This window comes from Alligator sinensis, unplaced genomic scaffold (assembly GCF_000455745.1).
Source record: "Alligator sinensis unplaced genomic scaffold, ASM45574v1 scaffold266_1, whole genome shotgun sequence".
NCBI lineage: Eukaryota > Metazoa > Chordata > Crocodylia > Alligatoridae > Alligator > Alligator sinensis.
The window spans coordinates 301,389-324,770 of record NW_005842362.1 but is presented as its reverse complement, the minus strand read 5'-3'; the positions used below and the strand labels follow the sequence as shown (position 1 = coordinate 324,770).

The 23,382-nt window shown below is 42.2% G+C and overlaps 2 long non-coding RNA genes across 3 annotated transcripts in view; both read left to right on the top strand.

The window, feature by feature from the left end:
• The window catches only part of LOC112551169, a 105,870-nt gene extending 100,252 nt beyond the window's left edge, over window positions 1-5,618 (top strand). The window contains exon 4 of the long non-coding RNA XR_003095373.1: window positions 5,503-5,618. This is a non-coding gene — a long non-coding RNA (uncharacterized LOC112551169). The remainder of the gene's footprint in view (window positions 1-5,502) is intronic.
• Window positions 5,616-19,834, top strand: LOC102378797. 2 transcript variants are annotated; one of them, XR_324504.2, is made up of 4 exons: window positions 5,616-5,677; window positions 18,698-18,792; window positions 19,510-19,658; window positions 19,812-19,834. It is a non-coding gene; the product is annotated as an uncharacterized LOC102378797 (long non-coding RNA). The 2 variants fall into 2 exon arrangements; XR_324503.2 differs by having other exon boundaries at window positions 19,505-19,658.
• The last annotated feature ends 3,548 nt before the right edge of the window (window positions 19,835-23,382 follow it).

The following is a 23,382-nucleotide window of genomic DNA, read 5'->3' as shown; positions in this document are numbered from 1 at the left end:
AAGAGCAGGTGGGGGTCAGGGGGCACTCGGGGGCTGGAGGAGCAGGCAGGGGGTGGGGCCTAGCAGGGTTCCCCACATGGTCCCCTCCCCCCATCTCCAGCCCCTCCTCCCTTGACCCCTCCTTACCAGCATGGAATTCAGTCCAGCTCCCTGCTGCAACAAGCAGGGACTACCCAAATCGCCGAAGCTCTTCAAAACTTTTCCGAATCAATTTGGAGAGCTTCAACTCAATTTGCACCTTTTAATTGGTCTCCTGATTCGATTTGGATTTGGAGATTCGGCCACTGAATCAGGCCAAATTTCCTCCGAATTGACTCAGCACCTGAAGCTTCACATAGCCCTAGTGCTTTGTTTTTTATTTGTGCTTATTGAGTTTTAGGTACAGCAAGTACTCTTGACACAAGAAAATAGGGGCCCAATAGCCAGCTTTTTGATGTTGTTATAACATTCTTTCAAATCCATGGGATGAAGCATCTGCTACAATATGTGTTTCTTGTGCCAGCTCATATTGGGCTAATATCAGGGATAAGCTGAGTACTGATTTGATCTCACTGAAGGCTGATTGTTGTAATGGACCCCAAAGCCATATGTCCTTGTCACTTAAAAAGTCTCTTCAAGGTTTTGTTATTGTTGCCAGGTATGTGACCATTCCCAAAAATCTACATAATTCTAGGACATCCTTGGATTCTGTAAACCCTTAATAGCTGCAACTTTTGCTGGATCTGGTTGGATTCCTTGTGGTATGATCTAATGCCCCACAAACATGAGCTGAGAGATAGCAAAAGCACACTTTTCATTAAGTGCAACTCCAACTTCTTGGAGTTTTCTGAGTGTTGAATCCAGTCTTGTAACATGTTGTGTCTTGGTGGCCCCAAAAACCAAAATGTCATCAGCATGACAAAGAACACCTTCTAGGCCATCTAGTATCTGTGACATCTGAAGGTAAAATAATTCAGGAGCTGCTGAGATCCTGAAAGGTAACTGTTTAAATTGTCCAAATGGAGTAATAAAAGCTTGGATGATTCAACAACTGACAGAATCCTTCCCTAGCATTGAATTTTGTAAAGACCTTGGATCCTACAAGTTGAGCCAAGAAGTATTCCAGTGAAGGAAGAATATGTCTATCTCGGCACGTGTGTTGAGTAGTGTGAGGCCAACACACATTCTAATCTTACCACTGGGTTTTGGCACAACCACCATCCCAGAACACCAAAAAGTAGGTTCTTCTTTGTAATTACTTTTTTTCTTCCATTTGTGCTAGCTCTTCTTTTACTTTGTCCATTAGCAGTAAGGGTTCTCATCTTGGTGTAATTAGTGCATATAGAAGTGTATCAGCTTTTAGATGTATCTACATTCACCTGACATTTTTCCAAAACCTGAAAAGACAGATGGGCATTTGGTTCTGTAGTACTGCTCCAATGATTTTTGGTCCATTATTTCATCCAATTGATGGGTAAGTTGTAGTGCCTGTGTGGGCCGGTAAGCCAAGGAAAGGCACAGCAAGATTACAGATCATGTAGACTTCCTGGTTTATAGTTTTCTAGTTCAGTATCAGTTTTGCATTGAAGGACACCAGTACTTTGAGGGTAATGTCACCAAGTCCCCATAACCTTTTAGTAGGAGGAAAGAGGATCCCATCACTATGTTGGCTGTAGTAAGTATCAGATGTAGCTGAAACTGCTGTTTCTGTATCAGTTGTAAATGGAATTGACTGTCCATTGAGCTCTGTTTCTGTCATCCAGACTCCTGGGGCTGATGAAGACTCTGTAAGTTCTTTTAATAACACAGTACAATCCTCTGAGTCCTGTTCTGTGACTTCGTGGACTCCTGTGGTTGAGCACCAAACTAAAGCGTAGGGACCTTTCTTTTTACATTGTCAACATATCTCTTCCTTAGGACACATAGCATAATGATGTCTAGGGATTTTACCACACCTGCAGCATTGTCTCCCTTTCCCACTTGGTTGTTGCTGTGGGTGCCAGTGGGATAATTCCCTTTATTCATTGTGCATGTGAATTCTATTTATTTTTGGCTCTGGTTTTGTAACAGTGTGCATTGCATCAATATTAGCAGATGCCCGATAGGGCTTGGAATTACTTCTGATTTTTCTTTGTTGCTGCTTACCTAACTCTGATTAGCGGGCTTATGTGACAGCCTTCTGGAGTGTTAAATCAGGATTCAACTGTCATCTTTGTGAGGGCTCTTCATTGTGAAGACTCACAACTAAGCGATCCCTTATTAGTTCTTCCTTGAGCTCCCCGTATTGGCAAGATTCAGGCAATGTATGCAAAGATGTGATAAAGCTGTACATAGGTTCTGAAGGCTCCTGTTCACAGAAACTGAATTTAGCTCATTCATAAATTACATTTCTTTCACCCAAAACATGTTCAGTTAGTGCCTCTACCACGTCATCATATTGCTTTCTGTCTACATTTGTAAGAGACAGTGGCATCAGAATTTCATTGGCCTTATCCGCCATTGAGTAGATGAGAAGACTTACTTGGTAAGGTTCAGACCTTTTGTCCAGACCTGACACTTCCCTGAAGTGGTTAAAATGCCTGGTCCATAGACCACGTTCCAATCTAGGGGACTGGAAATCAAAGTGTTTTGGTGGTGTGACTTTAATTGTCTGTATTGTCTTTGTAGCCAGCCTTTGCCCTGAGCTAGACCCAGCTGCTGCCGGAGCTTGGTCTGTCGTTTGGGAATCACCTGATTGCCGAGTCATGTTTGTGTTCCTGTTGGTAGCAGGATTCAGCCACTTCCGACACCATGTGCTATCTCATAATTCAGGAAAAGACAAGGAGACTTGTTGCTCTCAAAAGGACTTTATTGCAACTCCTAACACACACCCAAAGATGGCTGACAACTTCCTGTTGATGTCACCATGTCAGCCCTCTGGATGGGAGTTAAGCCTTACTACTGCAGTGTTATCCCATTTAAAATGTCACAAAGTATGACTAGCTTTTGTTTGTGACAACTTTTTTTGGCACTTGGACAGTGACAAAAGGCCAGGACATCGATTTCTCGCAACTCATGTTGCCATAACGATTTTTATAGTGACACATAGGCAACATCTGTTTGCATCCTAACTGCCATGGTTTTAAGGCTCTTGTCTATGGGCGCTTTACACAAGCAGTGACGCTGCTCCGATGTGCTGTAATTACCATGCTCCAGCAGACTTGATTAATCGAGCTGTAAGGCTCGATTAATCAAGTCTGTTGGAGCATGGTAATTACCATGCTCCAGCAGACTCTGGTGTCTTGGGTATCACTGTCCCTGCACATAAAAATGTGGGGCTGCTTTAACTGAAGCTCATTGAACAAGCTTTAGTTAAAGTGCCCCTGTGACTATTTTTAAGCACATGCTGATACACAAGATGTTCCAGGCACTTTAATTAGAGTGACTCTCAGAGCTGCTCTAATTAACACCTCCCCCCCCCCCACCTCCCCAGCCACTCCTGGAGCACGTGCCTAAATGCCTTATGTTCCCCAGTGAATGTACATACATGAGGCAAAATACCAATCTTACTGAAGTCAATAGAGCTGAGATTTCAAACACAGTGCTACAGTTAGGAATAATGGGTCTGATCCTCCTTTTGCTTACAGTAGATATAACCAGCAGTGTAACAATGGGTGGGCAAGGGGAGCATGAGCTCTGCGTGCTGCCTGTTGGGGAGTGCCAGAATGCAGCTGGGAGAGCACCTTACCTTTCCATCCCTGTCCCCCACTTTTCTTTCACATCCTGCACACTCCCTGCAGCACTCTGACTTCAACAGCATGAAGGGCGGAGAAGCAGCAGCGGTGCTGCTGGGAGAGCTATCACTTCCTTTTTTGCCACCAAAAATCTTTTTTTTTGGCAGCTCATCACTCATGTTAGTGATATAAAAAGGAGGTGACGCTCCCTCTGTAGCAGTGAATGCCCAGCTGGTAAAGAGTGCACTACCACTGCCCAGGGGACAGTACCGTCCAGTTATGCCTCTGGAGCTAACCCTGGTGTAATATAATTGATGCAAGTAGAGTTACTCTTGATTTACACCAATTTCACTGAAGATGGCTTCCATCTTCATTAGTGTTCCATAAAAATCTAATGCCACCAATGCCAAGGATGCATTTTTCAGTCCTGTAACTTCAGTGGAAGCACAAATAAAATTAACACAGACTTACATTAGAGCTGTTTGAGTTGGGAGAGGAACTTCAAAAGAGCTGGGATTACTTGGCGGTCCCCCTGCTGGAAGGACCTACTGAAAATAAAAATACATCTGAGAAAATTCACATTCTTTGGGGCCTGTTCTCCCCATCTTGGAATAATAAGAGCTCAGGGAGCAGAGATCTACACAGACTTCTCACCTCCAGGGGAAAGTGGTGTAGTTCATTGAGGTGGTAAATTAAAACATAAAACTGATCCTGAAATTTTGAAGGTTTAGGAACCAGGTGACTGCTGCATAAGCAAGAAGACAAGGAGAAAACAACCCTTGTTCTTCTGGTGTCTGGCATGTGTTTGGTTTTGGCAGCTATGTATATTGTGTAGTCTCAGATCATGTGTGTTGCAGAAGTAGGTTGCATTTTCTCTCCATTAAGGAAATGCACGGTATTTACTCTGCTTAATCAATCAGCATAAATAAATACTTACCTCCCATTATTAAACAGTTGTGTTGATGCATTCCATTCACTTACCTTCCAAAACCTGAAGGCCTAATGCATATTTCTTAGCCATTTTTCTAGTCTGCAAAAAACATAATAGGTTTTCCCTTGAACTGTTTTTGTGTGTATGTCTGTGCTGTGTGCTTACTTCACACACTGTCACCTCCCATTGTGGAAAGATGGTAAGGGCAAGCTTCCAAGCTAGACAGGCAACCAGAATAGAGATGGTATGTATGCGCTGAGAGAGCCACTCCAATATAAGAGACTGAGTACCCTGGTTTGAGGAAAGGGAAGAGGGTACACTATCTGGGTTTCACACCAAGCATGCTGTTGCAGGGATTCCTTATTGAGACTGAAGGGCATTCAGCCTAAAATTCTTTCTGGCTCTGTCACTCACAAACTGATTTATTTCAGCATGGCCTGGCTAGTATTGCTACACTAAAAGTGACTTCCAGAGCCTGATGAAATTAATGGCAAAGCTCCCACTGACTTCAACAGTGTCAGAATTTCACTTATAGTCTCTATAGGTCCTGGATAAGACTGAGAAGTCAGAGAAGGAACTCTTAATTAGAGCTGGTTAGGAATTTCTTGGCAAAACATTGTTTGTTAGAAAATGTCACTTCATGAAAATCCAAATTGTTTGCAAGCAAGAGTCAGGTTTAATTAAATTCCTGATTCAGAAACTTTAAAAAAGGTTGGAAAGTCCTTTTCAGACATTTCTAAATTACAGGTTTCATTTTCATTATTTAAAAAAATATATTTTTTGTTTAGAAATTTAAGTTAATTTATGGTAAAACATTTTAAATAAAAACAATTATCAAAAAATAACATTTTGATTGACTCAATACAGTCTTTTTTTCAGGTGATCAATTCCTCCCACCAAAAAAACTGCATTTTGATTTTTCCTCTTCTTTTGGAGCGGGGACAAAAATGCAAAAGTGAAGTCTCATGGAATAGGAAAGCCATTACTCAGCCAGTTCCAATCTTGATTATGCTCCAAGTAGTGGTGTCTTCAGTGACAGACTCTCAATATTTTGGTAAGGATACTATCCACCTCCCACAACAACATTCTTTTACTGAGTGATGCACATGTGCTTTTAGAAAGTATTTGGGGTCCTAGAAATGCATGTTATTTGTTTTCGCACTTGAAAAAACAACATTATCCAACAACTATTACCTTGGTTAAGCAAATACAATTACTATCAAAGGTAACTTGACCAGACCTGCTTATGACTTCCTGCATGAAAAATATCCTGTTGATATATTATATTGTCCAGTTGGGCAATTCAAGATAAAAGTAATACACAGAAGGTTTTAAAGTCCCATGGTATAATGGAAAATTTAACTCAAAGAATTAGCTTCTTGAAATAAAAAAAGAGAAATGTCTTTATTTGCCATAATTGTCTTTATGATACTGAATGTCACCCTTGACAATCCTTTGCACTTGTTTTGTAATGAACAAGGGAAGTCATCTAACTAAAAGAGATTGATACCTAGGGTATAAATTTTCAGGCCATTCCAATCCCACTGGCATGTTATATATTCTTAGAACTACTGGAACCATAGTTTCCACTTGGGTGACTGGCCATATAGTTATGCAATCATCACCTGCTGTTACTAAGTCTATAATATTCCTCTGACCTATAAAGATAAAAATATCCTGATAACAATAATAATAAAACTTACATGAAGTGACAAACAGTACCACAGCCAGAAACCGGTATGTATGGGAACTTAAGCCAGAAGCAATGTAGGGGCAATTGCCAACTGAAACAAGATGCATGAAGTGCACTATTCTGGGTCGACTGTTGTCCTGTGACCTTACCCCAGTTTTCTTCTCTGTTTTCCTCCTCCTGAGCTACTGAAGTTATGAAGACGAAAATAGAGCTTGTGCAAGTTCTAACCGAGGCCAGATGCCAGATCTCTGTGGGGATTTCTGTGTATTACAAAGCAGTGCCTTCTGAAAAATTATACTGGCCTGTATCTGCCTGTCAGGTCTTTCTTTCAAGGCTAAAGTACCCATGACTGGCTGAAAAAGAGTCATCTAAAGGAAGGACATCATAGGCAATGCTGAGCACCATTAGACACAGATTTATTTTCCTGATAATTAATTAGATCCTATCAAACTACAGGAAGCAATGCGTACAGTAATGGCTTTTATGCCATTTCCTTAGAAGAGCCATTTTGAGATGGCTGTCCTTTCACTGAAATTATACCTTTACAGTTGAAATTTTAGCATATGCACCATGGAATTCAACTGAGGGAGAGAGCAGGGTGGGTGATATTTGAGTTGTCATAGCTCAGTCAATTTTAACATGAAGAAAGGAAGTGAAAAACATATGCTGCAGCCACCACAGAAAATGTTTGTAACCTTTTCAGCGATAGCATTGCACTACAGTGCTTGGTGTTAGGATACCTGGAAATGCAGGCATTTCAGATCAGCTTTTCAGCTGATGATAAGTCAGCATAGCTCTACTGAAGTTGATGGAATTCTGCTGATTTATGCCATGCATAGCTTGGTCCAGTGAAAAATGACCTTAATTTGGCTGCTTCATAAGAACCCCACAAAAGCTTACTTCATGCATACATGTAGGCTCTGTTAAACTCTAAGACTAATGCTCTATCAGTTTGCAGTATGCATGAGTGTATATATACAAAAGGCATGGAAACTTCCATTAAAGATACGAAGTCATAGAATGATAGTGGATTCTCCAAAACATATATAGGACAGCTGACTGGAAAATCCTCTTATATGTAAGATGGTCTGTGATGATGAGCAGCACACTGCAGGGCCTTGAAAGATCCTTTGCTCTCTCCCTACAAATTAGAAAGGTCTTGTATATAGAAGGAGGTGAGGGCTCCTTCCTTCTTGGTTGCTGACATTATACAGTGCAGAGCATTCTATGGTTATTTCATTAACATCATAAAATCAAATGTATTTGTCCCTTCAGTTTTCTTTAGTAAAAATGTAGAGAATGCCATATAAAATGTTACTTAAAAGAGCATTAAGCTTATGAAGTTTGACATATAATGAGCCTAAGCTGATTGCTAGCACCCACTAGGATTGTCAGAAAAACAAGCCAAGATTTTATTTTGGACAAAAGAAGACAGCTCTGAACTAGAAAAGCTGTTGTCTCCATAGACATGTATCTAAATTTGTGTTTGCAAATAAGAGTACTCAGAGAGCTGGTGTAGATGGGTAATCGAAGTGGCCCTAGATCAGACCCCTGGGGAACTCCTGTGTGAAGCTGTAGAGGAGCTGAGGAGTGCATGGCAATTAGAGACACAGAAAGAGAAGCAGAAGAGAGAAAGACAAGATTTCAAGACAAGAAGTTACTCGTTTTGGGACAAATTTTAGAACACCTTTAGTCACCAAAATGATGCAGATAGCTTCCTAGAGGAACCTGAGAAACACCTAGCCCCCTATCTCCCATTGAGTTCAATCGGAGTAAGGCACTTTGATGCTTTTGAAAATGCTTAGACATGGATATGCATCTTGATGCCTAGCACCTTCCAAATTCTGACCCTTCTTAACTACTGAATGCTATACTTCACGAATGCAGTGTTATTTCCATACACATTTTGTTGTTGCTGCAGATTTATAGGTATAGATATATAAGCGAGGCAGTCAAAGGGAGACCTTATTTTGAAATGACCCTTATGAGATTACTGACTGTAAGAGGAACCTGCATGCTTTAAACCACATTCTGAGACTTGGACTGTGCTAGTATTTTACCAAATGGACACCTCTTTGGAAACTAGTCTTGATTTAATTTGTGAATTTTAGTTGCTATTGAAGAAACCTGGTGGCTTTTCTGCTTGTCTTATCATACTTTATTCTTGCCCCAAAGCTCGACTTCCTAAGCATGTTAATGGGCTGCATGCCTTTGTAGTGAGGGAGAACAACAGGAGAAAAGGAATTAAGTTAGTATTACTGCAGCTGCCCCTGCAGAAAGCTAACTTGGGAAAACTGGTTTCCTCTAATTTCCAGATGGAGTCTTTACAAGCTAGTAAAGGTGAAGGGCGCGCCCCTTATGCCATGATTACGACAGTTCTTGCCCTTTCTTTTTCTTTCTATTTTCTCTTCTGTTTCCTACAGTCCCTTCTTAGCATCTGATGCAGTAAGCTGCTGTTTATGAAAGCTTATGCATCTCTGATTTAATTAGTCTACAAGGTGCAGATCTACCCTGCCTTCTGCCTATTTTCTCTGCTGCCCTTTTCAGCCCCTGCTATCCCTGGCCTTTCCATTTTCTGATCTTAGTAGTCGGAACAGGTCACACCAGCTCTTGAAACTAAGGCCAGGTACAGACATTACACTTTTATTAATATAGGTGATCGGAAACTGGTCTATACCCGTAACAGAACAGAAGTTCGGCATGCATATACTGGCTTAAAAATGGCAGAACCTGGTCTAAGATTTGCTCCCTGTTCCCCTCCCCCAAAAGGCAAATGTTCATTCTGTTCACTACTGGTCTAAACTACGCAGCTTACAGAAAACTGTGTAACTTAGATTGATTCTGCCTTGGGCTTTTTTTCTGCCCTGGGCTGTACCTAGGCTTAGTTGAGGAGAAAGATTGCAGCCTGTGAGCTTTTACTTCAGCCTACAGCTCATGAATAAATAGGAGCCATTCCAGAAGCCAGCTGCACTGGAAGCAGGGAAATAATATTGGTACCTTTCGAGGAGGACCTGCTGTCTTACCTACTGCTTTAGAAGTTCATTTGAAAAGGGTGGTGACACAATGCCATGCAGGTTTTTTTCCTTTTTCTAATATTCTCCTCCTTCCCATAAGTCCCCAGTGGATAAATCTAGATCAAATTAAAAAGCTGACTAAAATTGGAAAACTTTGCATTAGAGATTTAAAGTACAAAACATGGAAAGAAAAATGATAACTTACATAGCCCTTTACTTCACAGGATAACCGCGATTCTAAAATACCAGTTTTCCGCAAAGGCTATCATTAATTCATACCCATAACAGATGAGTTTAAGACTTCATTTGATCATGTTCAAATCATAATAATGAATATGAATGTCTTTTATTAAAATGATCTGAATGACTTGATTTTTAAAAAATTTTTTTAAACATTTTAATGTGAATATAATGCTTGTTATGTAAACATGGTAATACTTTTTTCAGAGTAATTAGGGATTTCCAGAATGAGTTTGTGGCTAAGGCAAGGCATGGGGTAGAACAGCTCAGTTCCCAGCTCCATCAGACTTCCAATGTGATCTTTAACAAGTCATTTGAGCTTCCTATGCTTCAGATCTTTGATTATAAAACAGGAATAGTAATACTTCTTTCCAAAGGTCTGTTGAGCATTATATTATTAATGTTTATGATTCTGTGGTAATGGAGACCATGTAAGCATAAGGGCAGATGGACAGTGAAAAATCATTAAGTTAATACTTTCTACCGGGTTTCTTAAAGCAGTAGATACATGCATCTGAATAACACGAGGGGAAAATCTACAAAGCATAATACTTAATGGAGTCCATTGAACTCAGGCAGCAGCCAGCTACTATGAACTTGCTGGAGGGCATTTGAGTGAGGAACACCACTTTTTGTAAAAGGATCTTCCTATAAATGTTAAGCAAACCATTTAAGTATTGTAATAGGATTGAAGCAAACTGATAACATTCCTTTCCCACATAATGCTCTACAGCTGGATGGCGTGCAGTATGCATTACTTTGTGTTGACTGAGGGCTTAATTGAGTCTTCTGGAAGTTAGAGCCCCTCCTGCTCTGTTACTGTGATGCTTAGGGTGCTTCACAGGATTATTCTATCCTATCTAACAGGAATAATCAGTTAGGGCTGTGCAAAGCTTCGGGTACTGATTTGATTCACAGGAGATTCGGCCTGATTCAGTGGCCAAATCTCCAAATCTGAATTGAATCAGGGGACCAATTAAAAGGTCTGAATCAATTCAAAGCTCTCCAAATTGGTTCGGAAAAGATTTGGAGAGTTTCGTCGATTTGGGCGGTTCTCGCTGGCTGCAGCAGGGAGCTGGACCTGGACTCCATGCTGGTAAGTAGGGGGCGGGGGAGGGGAGGCTGGAGGAGTGGAGAGGAGACCATGGGGGGACCCCCACCAGGCCCCATCCCTTGCCTGCCCCCTCAGCACCCCCTGACCCCTGCCTGCTCTCTTAGCCCCCGGTTGTTTTAAAAATAGCCCCCATTCACCAGCTGCTGCCAGATGGGGAGACAATCCCTGCTGCCTCCCACTACCCCACGCTGTGTGAGGGGCTCTGCCATGAGCTCCCTGACCCCTACCCGCTCTCCCAGCCTCCCCATGGCTTCCCTGCCCACCACAGCTCCCAGCCCTTTAAAAAAAACTAAAAAAACCCCCCAAAACCCACGCACTCACCAGCTTCTGCAGTGGCCTTGGGGCTTCTGGGGGTTCATGACATAGCTTCCAAACAAAACACCCAGTGAAATTTCGCACAGCCCTACTATCCCCACCCCTGACACACAGACCTAATAGCTTAACCTGCCACAGGTAAAGCAGGGAGACCACAGCAACTAATGTCCTGCCTCTATAAAATGTTGTCAGTATATGCTCAAGAGGTCCTGGATAGAGAGCCATGCCACCTGCTACCATGGGGGGCAAAACCCCCTATAGTCCATACCAATCTGACCACAGGGTAAAATTCCTTCCTGACCCCAAATATGGTGCTCTGTCGGACCCTGAGCAGAAGGGCAAGACCCTTTAGCCAGGAACCTCTGGCTTTGCTCCTAGGAGGAGAATTGGCATAGCCCAGCTGAAGTTCCTAGCTTTAGCTGTAGCCAACACCCAATGCCTTTGGGGAGAGTTAAAAACACCGTGATGCATATAGCAGAAAAAAGAGGGTGGAGAGGGAGTGGGAGCAAACAGCAAAGCCCAGAAGCATGGGAAATATTTGTGGTAGAAAATAGGCATAGCAATACCTAGATCATCCCCAACCTGTGGCTGTCCAACCTCTTCTTGAGCACCTTCAGTGACAGGGAGACCACAGCTTCCCTAGACAATCTGTTCTACTGCCTCACTAACCTAACAGTGAAGAAGTTCTTCCAGATAGCCAAACTAAATGTACTTTACTGCAACTTCAAGCCAATGGTTCATGTCCTCCTTTCTGCAGCAAGACAGAAAAAGTACTTTCCCTCTTCTTTATGGCAGCCTTTCAAGTATTTGAAGACTGCTATCATGTCCCCTCTTAAGTGCCTTTTCTGCAAGCTGAACATGCCTAGCTCCTTCAGCCTCCCTTTATATGACTTGTGTTCTGAGCCCTTGATTATCTTTGTTTCTTGTCTCTGGACCCTCTCTAAGTTTTTCACGTCCTTTTTAAAAATGTGGAGCCCAGAACTTCATACAGTATGTCACATGAGGCCTAATCAGTGCTAAGTTGAAGGGCACTATAACCTCCTGTGTCTTGTACCTAAAGCTTCTGTTGATACAGCCCAAAACTACATTCGCCTTTTGTGCAGCTGCATCACACTGCAGACTCATATTGAGTCTGTGGCCTACCAAGACTCCCTAGTCCTTTTCCATAGAGCTACCATTCAGCCCGGTGTCCCCCATTTAGTACAATGTTTTTTTTATTATTCCTCCCGTGGTGCAGTACCTTGCACCTGTCCACATTGAACTCCATCCTTTTAGCTCTAGCCCAACTTTCCAATCTGTCAGGATCCTTCTGAACTGTGCACACATCCTCCATCATGTTCACAATCCTTCCCAGTTTCCTGTCATCTGCAAACTTGCTCAATAAGCTTTCTATGCCAGCATCCAAATTGTTAATAAACACATTGAACAGCACCAGGCCCAGGACAGACCTCCTCTCCACTCCATTGTAGGCCTCCACACAAAATCTCTTGCCATTCTGCCAAGGACCCATTAATAATTAACCTTTGCTTTAATTACCCTTTGTTAATTTGTTATGTGCACTTCTCTATTTAAAAAGTTACAAAGTAACCATGGATTTGAAACATCATCTGATGTTGGTGCCTAATTCCTTGCCATAATAATTGCTGTGATCAGTTTGTATACAATGTATAGGCTGGAAATTTTTCATCAGGACCATTTGGTAAATTCTTATAAGTAACAAGTGAATAATTCCAGCATGTCTAATTGGTGATAGGAGGAAAAGAGTTTTCTAAATATACACAGCTTATCAAAGTCAAAAAAGGCTGAAGGACTCTTAGGGCATAAACAGAAATAACCATTGTATCAATATCAAATTATACTGATATAGGCCATTCAGGTTAGCTAAATCACTGTAATTAAACTGTAAAGGAAACAAGATTTAAACCTGAAATAGTTTTGCTGTACTTGTATTACTACAGGAGTCTGTAGATGCAAAAGTACTTCCTAACAGCTGATACAAGCTCCACAGCGACAGCTCCCCCTCCCCTTTTAAAATGTTTAAAAGGTGGAATTGGGATCTAAAATCCATATAAGTGACACTTTTACACATGTAAGTAGTATTTAGATGCCTGCAGGTAAAATAGAATTGGACCTGCATGACTTTCTAAAAGTTACTGAGTTCAACAACATTAATTTGTGAGAAAGGTATGAGAAAGTTGGATTAGATGGTTATAGTGATCCTCTCTGAAGATCTATGACTTCATCAAAAACATTTTCCCAATTTAAGAGGATTTCCTTTCCCACTTTTAAATCCCCCATGGACTTCAGTATCATTCTCAACAGCCTCAGGACTAGGTCAGGGCTATCCAACTGGTGGTCCATGGGCTACATACAGCCTGGGTGGTGTTAAGGTGCATCCCTTGGGCTCCTGCCTGGCTATCACTCCCCACATTTCTCTGGCTGCAACAGCAGCTGGAGTCCTTGAGCTCCCGTCCTTCCTTTGGCCTTTACTGCCTGCCCCTGCTGTAGAGGGGCAGGGCAATGTAGTGTGGTATGGCTCATGGAGCTGAGGGTGAGCCAGAGGTTGCACAAGTGGATGATACAGCAGGGAAGGGTGGAGTAAGGGTGTACAGTGCAGGGGGAAGCTCCCATAAAGTGCAGGAGGAAGGGGGACATCTACCTTGCACAATGCCCAGGAGGCCCATGGCTCACCCTGGTGCAGGCCATGGTTAATGCAGTCTGGGGCATTTGGTCCCCAGCAGCTGAGAAGCTGGACAGCCCTGTTATAGGTCATATTGTGATGTTCTTCATGTCTGGATCCAGATATGCAGGCATGTGTGGTTTGTGGCACTGCAAGCCTCTTTGTGGTGCCACAAACTGCACATTAAACCCACTGCAAAGTACATGGACAAGGGCATTCAGTAGGGCACAAAGTAGCAGCACAAATTTATGGCACTACTATTTGTGATGCTGCAAACGCACACCCCTGCTTGTGTGGATGCGGCCCATAAGATAATTCCAAGACGGACTTCTTTAGTTCAGACAGAGGTAGTTAGCCATGTTATTTGGAAGTCAGGTAGCAGGTAGTGTAGAGGTGTAGTTCATGCATCTGTTTCATTTAGTTTATAAGGAGCACCCCTACCTTGCCTTCTCTAGTTCAGTTATCAAGTGCTGGTCAGACATTTTAGTTCAACACTGCATAGCAAAAATTAATAGTAACCCCCCCCCCCCAAAAAAAAACCAAAACCCTCCCTAGAAACCATCCCTCTTAGAACAGCCACAGTTGGAGAACAGTTTAGATTCAATTAAACTGATAGGGCACACAGTTCAGATCCAATTTAATTATTTCTCATTTTATGCAAATGAGATTTCCAATTGTAAAATCAAGCAATTATTTTCTCCTGGCAGTTTTTCATCTGTATGGTTAGTACTTAGTACTTGTTCTGCCCCTAGCTGAATTAAAACAATGGAATGGTCTGGTTTTTAAGTGGAGTTCTGGGCATGCTACAGTCAATTGTGGTCTGGTTCTGGCTTAAATCAATGAAGGGTATTTTGTGGCTAATTTACCACATAGCAAAATTCAGGTTGTATTTTTAGTAAATAAGGTTCTTGCAAGAATAATTGTGTTAAACTTTTTCCAGCTGGAGCCACAATCCTGGCCATTTGAGGTGTTCGTGTAGAAAGCTCTTCGTCTTGTATCTTTTCACTGGAACTATGTTTTTTCCAAAACTGAGTACATAATATAGCCCAGGTATATATGCTGCAGCATTGGATAAGCTCTTACACAACTCTTTCAAGAGTGTACAGACCAAGAGGCATTCCATGATCTGTGTTTCCATGAGATCACATATCTGTGTCAAGTCTAAGGCAGTGTTTCTCACCTAGCATGCCACAGCATCCTGAGGTGCTGTGAGATTCTTTTAAGGGTGTCCCATGGTTCCATGCAATATTAGTAGTGTTAAGCATGCAAATACCTACATATGATTTACATGATAAATCCTGAGATTTTATAGGAATTCACAATGTAAAACCATTCTGACCTGCTGTGGTCTTTTGGAGTTCTTTGCAACAGTTTTATTTTTCTGTAATAATAAAAAAGTGACAGCTAACAAGTGGCATTCTCCAAAGGGTGCCTTGAATCTAACAAGAAATATCGAGCATCAAGTAAAATTTCAGAAACTTTCCTTCACCTCAGTACCTACTCTGCATATACCAATCTTTCCTTCACCAGGCACAAGTATTGTGCTGCTGAGCAGTAGTGTGCAAGTGTGGTAGTTCTTGGTGTTGTTGGGTTGGCTCCCTATTGAGAATGTATGAGCTTCCTCAGCACAATGTTCCTGATGTTCCAAATCCTCTTTTCCACATATACCCTGAAATAACTATGAGGTCCAGTGCCATTCCCAGGTAGACTGGATTCTAGCAGTGGGCGAGTTGTATCAAATTCCAGGTTATAATGACAAGGTTCTTTGGGTGAATCTGATATCTTTTATTAGACCAACTTAAATAGTTGGAAAAAAAATTATAGCAAGCGCTTGGGTTTAAAAATCATTCATCAGGCTGAGGAAGTCTCTTCAGTCAGTGTGTACTCTTCGTGGATGGAATGAATAGTAAAGAACAGGTTATAATGGTTATAAAGGTTATAACGAGATATTCATTAGCTTCATGAGTCTGGAGATGAAAAAGAATCACTTTCATTTTAGCTTGTTTGGCACATAATTGGTTTATGGGAAAGTGATCTGAGGACACAGAAAGTGTTGATATTAATGTATTTTTACTTGGACAAAGTCCATGACTTAAGTGGTAAGTTTAAGTCATCCGTATAGATAAACCATCTTGTGCCAAGATGTATTGGTTGGCCATTTGTGTAGACACTAGTACTGTTCCTTGCAGTAGGCCATTTTGTTGTCTTTGCCATCAGCTTTGCTTGTTTCATAGTTCATCCATTTTCAGTAGAGACTATCAGTTGTGTCATGTGATGATCTTTCACTATGCTATATATTTTTGCAAAGAGCTTCTAGTGGTTTACAGTGTCACATGCTGCTAACAGGTCAGTGAATACAGGGCCTGTGAATATATCCTAAGCATCTTTGGTGTGCTAAGTGATGTTGAGTGTGCTAAGTGATGTTGAGCACTCAGCCAGTATATGACTTTTCTAGGTGGAGTCCATCTTGCTTTGCAATAGGGTGAAATATATATATGAAAGACTAAGTTTTTCACATTCCCGAAGCATAACAACATAAAAAATTATGAGAGTTGGCAATACTGCATTCCTCATGGAGTTTATTCCTGAAGTTAATTCAGTCATTGTATACTATGTGCCAGAGTGACTAATTTCCTGGTCTTATTGCTAAAGCCATGGCTTGGGTTGCTTATGTGATGCTGTATGGTTTTCAAGGAGTTGATGTGCAAGCTGTCTGCCGTGATGTTGTCAGAAGTGGATCCAGGATTTTGCAAAGCAAGGGGTGGGAGCAGCAACCAGTGGTGCAAGAGTGGCTGCACCCATCACTGCCAGCCTCATCCCCCTGCCCCCAGAGTGGGCAGACCACACCACAGGAGCAGCAGTCAGGGACTTTTTAAAGTCCCCAAAGCACTTAAGAATTCCACTTTCTTCCCTACCCTGCTCAGAGGCACATCCTTCCTCCCCCCTTCCCTCCTTCTCCCCCACCTGCTGCTCTCCCCACTGTCCCAGGGGTGAAGGGAACTCCAAAGCCACTCCGGCCAGCGTGGGACAGCAGCAGTAGTGGGCAGGCAGGTTCCTCTTCCTCACACCTGCTCTGAAGTTGGTGGGGAATAGCTGGGAGGACCAGGCAGAGAAGGAGAAACCTGCCTGTCTGATGCTGCCACTGCTGCCACTGTCCCATGCTGAGCTCGGCCCCTGCACAGCCCATCTGGAGTGGGACAAGAGCTTCCTTTGCCCGGGGGACAGTGGCAGCGGCAAATAGGGGAGGGGTAAATGGGAAGAGAGAAGATGGGGAGGGCAGTGGAGGGCACGTGCCTGTGAGCAAGGAGAGAAAGCAAAGGGGGATTTTTTATCTTTTTCAGGGGCATTCTGCTGCTTCTCTCATGTGATCAGAAAGGGGTGTGGCCACACCATGGCACCCCCTCTGGTTCCACCCTGGATGTTGTAGCATTGTTTCACTAGTAAGCTTCCTTATAGTTGCCCATGCTTCCTTGTTGTTGTGGACTATACCTATGCTTTCTGTGAGGTTCTGCCATGCTTTTCTTCTTTCCTCTGTGAGAACAGAGACCAGTTCATCACTGTCGCTGCCGTGCACTGCAGCAAGGAGTCCGGGAGCCTTAGAAGGCCGTCAGGCGGGTACTTGTGATGCTTGGAGTGGAATTAATTAGGCGGACACTTATCGGTTGCAAAGCAAGATTATTTACTCACACCGTCAAGGTGGTGAATAATGGAGGTCAGAGATACTTGGTTAGTTACAGCTCAGGGTTCGTAGGTCGGTCTGCATAAGTGGTCGGATAGAAATGGTTGGGCAGAAAAATGGTCGGGCCGGCTGTCAGTCGTCGATTTACGTCTGAGATTGGGTCGAGACGCGGGGGGGCACTGACAAGTGATCAAATTGCCAGTTACTCTGACACGTATGTTCAGAGGTCTCCAGGTGTATACGGAGTTGCTCTCCCCTTCTTCTTCCTCTTTGCGGAAGTGTATCGGGGTTTTGTTTGTGTACTAGCCAATTGCTTTTCGTCACGTCATAAATTTAATTAGAATCACCAATTATATAGCGGTTTTCGCTCAGGTATTATCACAGGGTTACTCCCTGTTTTCTCTGACCAATTATAATGATTTATGTACAGCACAGAAAGCTAAGAGTTTTATCTTTGTTAGTGGCGCAGCAATAAATTTCTTTTTGGCATGCACAGCAGAGAAGGCTGTTGTTATCATTTTGTTAACCCTTAGTTAACCTAGTGAAAATAAAACTGAATGGTTTCACTTGCTTGTGACATGGGCACTACTTAATTGGGTTGTGACAATCACCTGCTATGATGGTTAGGTCTATGAAGTTAGGTATATTTCTAATTTATTTCAAATCAGAAAGATCCCAAAGCTCTCCCTAATATGCACAAATGCACTAAATGCAGCAAATGTTCAGCAGCATACAGCAAACAATACATAAGGGTTTTGGTCATGAAGTGGATACTATCATTATCAACTGAAATTACTGAGGCTTACTTCTCTCCCATGGATAGAAGGATTTTATGGGTGATAACTTTTTTGGACCAGCTGTATGGTTGGGAGAGATTTAAACAAGCTTTTAATACAAAGTACCCTTCCTCAGGTCTGACCTGAAACCTAAGAAAGTGCATCTTGTACCCAAATGCTTTTCTAAATCTCCTCCAACCACACAGTTGGTCCAATAAAAGATATCACCCACAAACATCTCTGCTTTCCACATATTTCCTCATATAGACCAGCATGGCTTAAACTTCCACATATGGAATGAATGTGTCTTCATAACACTCTGTAAAGTAGCATTCAGGAAGGTTTTGTGCCATTTTTAACAGATGGGGAACAGAAGCACACAGAATATATATGAATTAACCAAAATTAGTTTGGAAGTCTATGTTGAGGTCAAGCACTGAATTCAAGTCACTTGAACTCCAGTCTTGTGCCTAAACACAGGTCAATTCCTTTTCCCAGCTAGCAGAATATAACTCACTTGCTCAGGACACAGAAACTAACTCCCCTTATGAATGTGCATTTAGGTAATGTTCCATGTGACTACCAAAATGAAAAGGAAATTCTTCTACAAGCCATCTGCATACAGCCTTTAAGGAAAAATGCATGGAAGCAAATAAAGGTAAGAACAGTCCATGAAGAAAATGGTCTCTGCCCTATATATGTCATAAAGGTACCATTTGGAGGAGCAAAAAGAATCCATTGGCCTTGCCTAGCCTACCTTTCGCAAACAAGTTTGTCAATAGTGTTAATGTTATCAAAACAGCTAATGCAGCAAATGTATCATTAATAAAATATCCACCTCTGTTTATTGCCTATTGAAAATCAGATTTTAAAATAACAAATGTTCTCCTCAAACACGCTGACTCAAAAGCTGTGCAAATTAGCATGTATTTTACATATAAAATTCAAGTGTGTGTATTTACCCCAGAAAGAATGAATCATCCTTTTGCATGCCAGGCTTTTAATCTGAAGTAATTCTTCATTCTGAGCCATGATTGTTAAAGTTCATCTAAAAGTAGTTTGTATCCAATGAGAATTGCTGATAGAATTATTATCCATCTAAATGCACATTCCCACTCTATATTTGCTGTGGGACTACTTTCTGGTTTATCAGTGCCAAGGTGAATTTTCTCCACCGCTAATGTTCTCCATTTACTGGAGGGCACAGGGAAATAAGTGCTTGCTCTTATCCAGCCAGAACCAGCTGTGTCAGGCAAGGTAGCTGAATTATAACAGCAGGTTTATAATAGTAAAGCAACAAGTAATTTATGAAGCTTAAAAGACTGCAACATTCAAAGCTGACTGCATCTCTCAATCCCATTTTGGGCCAGATTAGATCATGAAGATGCTGGCCTGTATTTGGAGCTTCTGACAGATGAGTAACAGCAGAGACAGATATCGACATTCAATTTAAGGAACAGTTGAATGCACAAGAAGTGTACATCTTCTCTTAGAGTTGAATACTACTTCCTGTAGTGGTAGCAGGTGAGTCCTTTCCATGTAAAACCATGGTAGTACGGTCTGTAGAGAGCTTAATGGAATCTCTGACATTTCTTCCTTTGGGTACCAAACATTTGCTTCAGGAAAGGTGTTTTGTTCAGTTTTATTTAATTTTTCCCTCTTTCTATTGTGGTTTAGGCATATAAAGGTTGCCAGTCCTGAGAATCTCATTGTTATGAGTGAAAGGCTTTTGTGAAGATTAAGCTTTTGCAGTACATCGTAAAAATGGTCAGGCAATGGATTCATCTGCTTTCCTCTGGCAAATCCCCTGAAAAAGAACATTTTGTCCTCATCTCTCACTTGCTTTGCCCTAGGGCTTTGTGCTCTGGATTGCCTTATAAAAGTGCAACTCTCTTTGTGATTCATAGCCGGAAATACAGTTCTTGATATGTCTGGGTCTTGATCCATTAACTGTTTTGAAAATTAGAACCCAGTCTTTCACCTGCCGCTGGATGCTAACGGCCAGTGGCAGGAGACAGTGGGTGAACTCGTTTTGTACCTCATGGATTTTGATGAAATCATTGTAAATTCCCACCCCTTCATAAAAGGATTTTGGAAAAAATGTATAAAGTTCATGCCTAGCTATGGAGACTTGTCTGCAATATGTCTGAGCATGTGTTAATTAGGGTGGTGCCTTCATGTCACAACAATTGAGGTCAAGGAGGAACCATTACTCCTACACCCCGCAGCAGCATACAGCTTGTCAGGGCAAGCAGCATTCCTCCTTTATCACCACAGGTAGCTTTTCTGGCCAGTATAAGGGGAGATGCAGGCCCAGATTCTTACATGCTCTTTTTGTGGTTGACTACCACCCAAGCAGATCTCAACCAGGGAGCACATCCTGTATTCAGAAGAGCTTGCCTAGCAGCTCTGCCCAGTGGCTTGAGTAGATATTTCCTGTACTCTTCTCCAAGCTTTGCAATAGCTCCATACAGCATGGCTCATAACAGTTTCAAAAGCCACATACTGCATTAAGAATAAATATGAGGCTTAGGTTTATATTTGAAGAGCATAACACAGCCATCAGTGCCTTTATCATGGGCAGTGCCTTGGCACTAGGTACTACTTCTTGAGGCACTTGCTTGTACTCATGTTTACATCTACAAACTGGTCACAGGGGAATAGCTGTAGGAATGAATGGAAATGGCTCCAGGGGCTTCAAGGTGTGGAGTCCACTATTTGAACATGAAAACTAAATACATGTGCTTCAAATGACAGCATTTGTTTATGCCAGGGTGGCATCCACATTTCTCTTTTAACTGTTTTAGGCACTCAGGAAATCTCCATGCTGCACATATCTGGTGTTAGATGCATATCTCTGATTTTGCTTGCCATGGCACTACTTTCAGAGATCCAAAATGAGTCAGGTGGCCATCACACAGTTTATGTGCGTCAACTTTTATCATATAAGTTCTTAACTGTCACTACTCTTTCTTGAAAGTTTATGTCCTATTACATAATGGTGTAACACTTGACTTACCAGTTGTTACTGATGATTACTAATTTTATTCCTGTGATGCCTAAGAGCTCTGGTCCTTGACCAAGATTGTGCCTGGCACTGTATAAACCCAGAATACAGAGATAGTCCTTGTCCTAGAGTGTTAACAATGTAAATATGAGATGAGAGACAACACATGAATCCAGATGAACAGGGGAACACAAGGGAATAATGAGATGAATCAGTAAGCATGTTACGAAACAGGTTTTCACCAGGAGACTGGTTTTTACTGGGCCTAAGAGCAAAGGGGATTTTGAATGGAGGACCTGAAGGAGATTGATAAGGAAGCCAGGCAGATGAGGAGTTGCTTCTAAGTGAAAAGGAAGGGAGAAAGTACAATAATGCTTGTTTGACTTTATTGAGTTCACTCCAGAATTAAGTCACTACAACTGAGACCAGAATTGTCCTCCCATGAGAAGAAATTGACTCCTAGGACCAGACTTTTAACAACTGAGAATCTGACCCTTAGACATCTGGATCCTAACTTTCAAATACTCCTGAAAATGTGCCTGCTGAGTTTCTATCCACATCTTTTATATTTGGCAAAAAAACATAAATCATTTGCTTTTGGCAAGCAGATGCAATAGGTGTACAATTACTCAGTTAGAGCACACATCTGTACAATGCAGATAAGAAATAATTTTCCACCTTTGCTGTGAGATGCATGCAAAAAAGAGAGAGAGAGAGAGAGAGAGATTTCAAGGGAACTGTATAGGTAGCAAGTATTTATATTGTTACCACCCTGGTTGCTGTTAAATGGTAAACCAAAGTCCAGTGGTGGATGAAGATTTATTGGGGCCCTGGGCAAACAGAAAATTGGAGACCCCCACCAGGTGAGGGCAGGTTTCCTCTGTGCCTGCCAGGGGGCTGCAGCTCGGCCCTCCCTGCCTCCTTGGCATGTCCGGGGCAAGCTGGGAATCAAGTGCTGTGGAGGTGAAGGCAGCCCTGGACCTGACCTGACCTGACCTGGCCCCTCCGCCTAGTAGGTGTCATGTAGCCAGGGCTGCAGTCCCCCAGCACTGCGGGACTGGCCAGGGCCGGGGCTGGGACCAGCCGGGGGGTGGAGCATGGGCTCCACACTGCCACCAGCTGCCTGCCCACCCCTCTGCCGGCCCCAGCAGGGCAGGACTGTCCCATTCCATTCTATCCCAGCGGTGCTGGCACTGGTGGCTGCCCGCAGATGGTAGAAAGCAGGAGCAGGGCTGCCTATGGGGCCTCCTGCCAACAGATGGTTCCAGGAAGCCACCGCCACCCACATGGAGCCCTGTGCCTTTCCCCTAGCCTCTTCCCTGGCCTAGCTAGAGGGGAGGAGGCATGTACTGCCAGCCTTGGATGCCATGGGCCTGTGCATTAATCCTCCCCTGCCAAAGTCATAAGAAACACAATGATGTCAGAGAGGACAATAACAACTGGATTATGTTTTCTTTAGCTTGTTGAATTTTATTGTGCTTCACTTCTTTGGAAATAAATTAAATGAGCTTATTTTTGCGCACACAGCAAAAATTTGCCAAAATGTAGACAACTCACTGTCTAATATTTTTCAAATAAATACAATGCAGACCCCATAACAAAATCTCTTCCAAAGTTGCTGATATGTTTCAGCAAAAATTTCATAAGGTCTAAATGAAAGAATGAAGAAAATGATGTACATGTTACTTCTATAGCTCCATCCAGTCATCTTCATCTGCTGAGATTTGCAAGCAAATTAACTTTAAGTCCTATCCTTTTCTGATTGTCTTTTCTCCAGCAAAAGAGAGATTTGCAACCAAACAGACCTCTCTCAGAATTGAAAGCAGATTTGCTCTTTCAGAATTTGCATCTCTTCAGCATAAACATATCTTTTCACCAGATTTATAGGAAATGCACATTGTCTGGCATCCTTGTAACTCAGCTCCTTAAAGCTCTTGTTTATTGCCTGCAGATTCAGAAGTTTCTATAATCCTCAAAAGTATAACTGTGTCTGTTTTGGTGTGTATATATTTATGATGGGTTAACAATCTTTTAAAAGAGAAGTTAAAAACCTTTAAATTGAGCTTCACTTTCTATGGGAATCTTTTTTATTGTTATTATAGGTGATACAGGCAATTACCCCTATAGTTAAGACCACCAGACATATGGTTCTTTTATCATTTGCTTATAATTTGCCAAACTGAAACTATCTGGGATAAAATCTTTCCTTGCAGGTGTCTTGACATGAACTGTACAATCCTG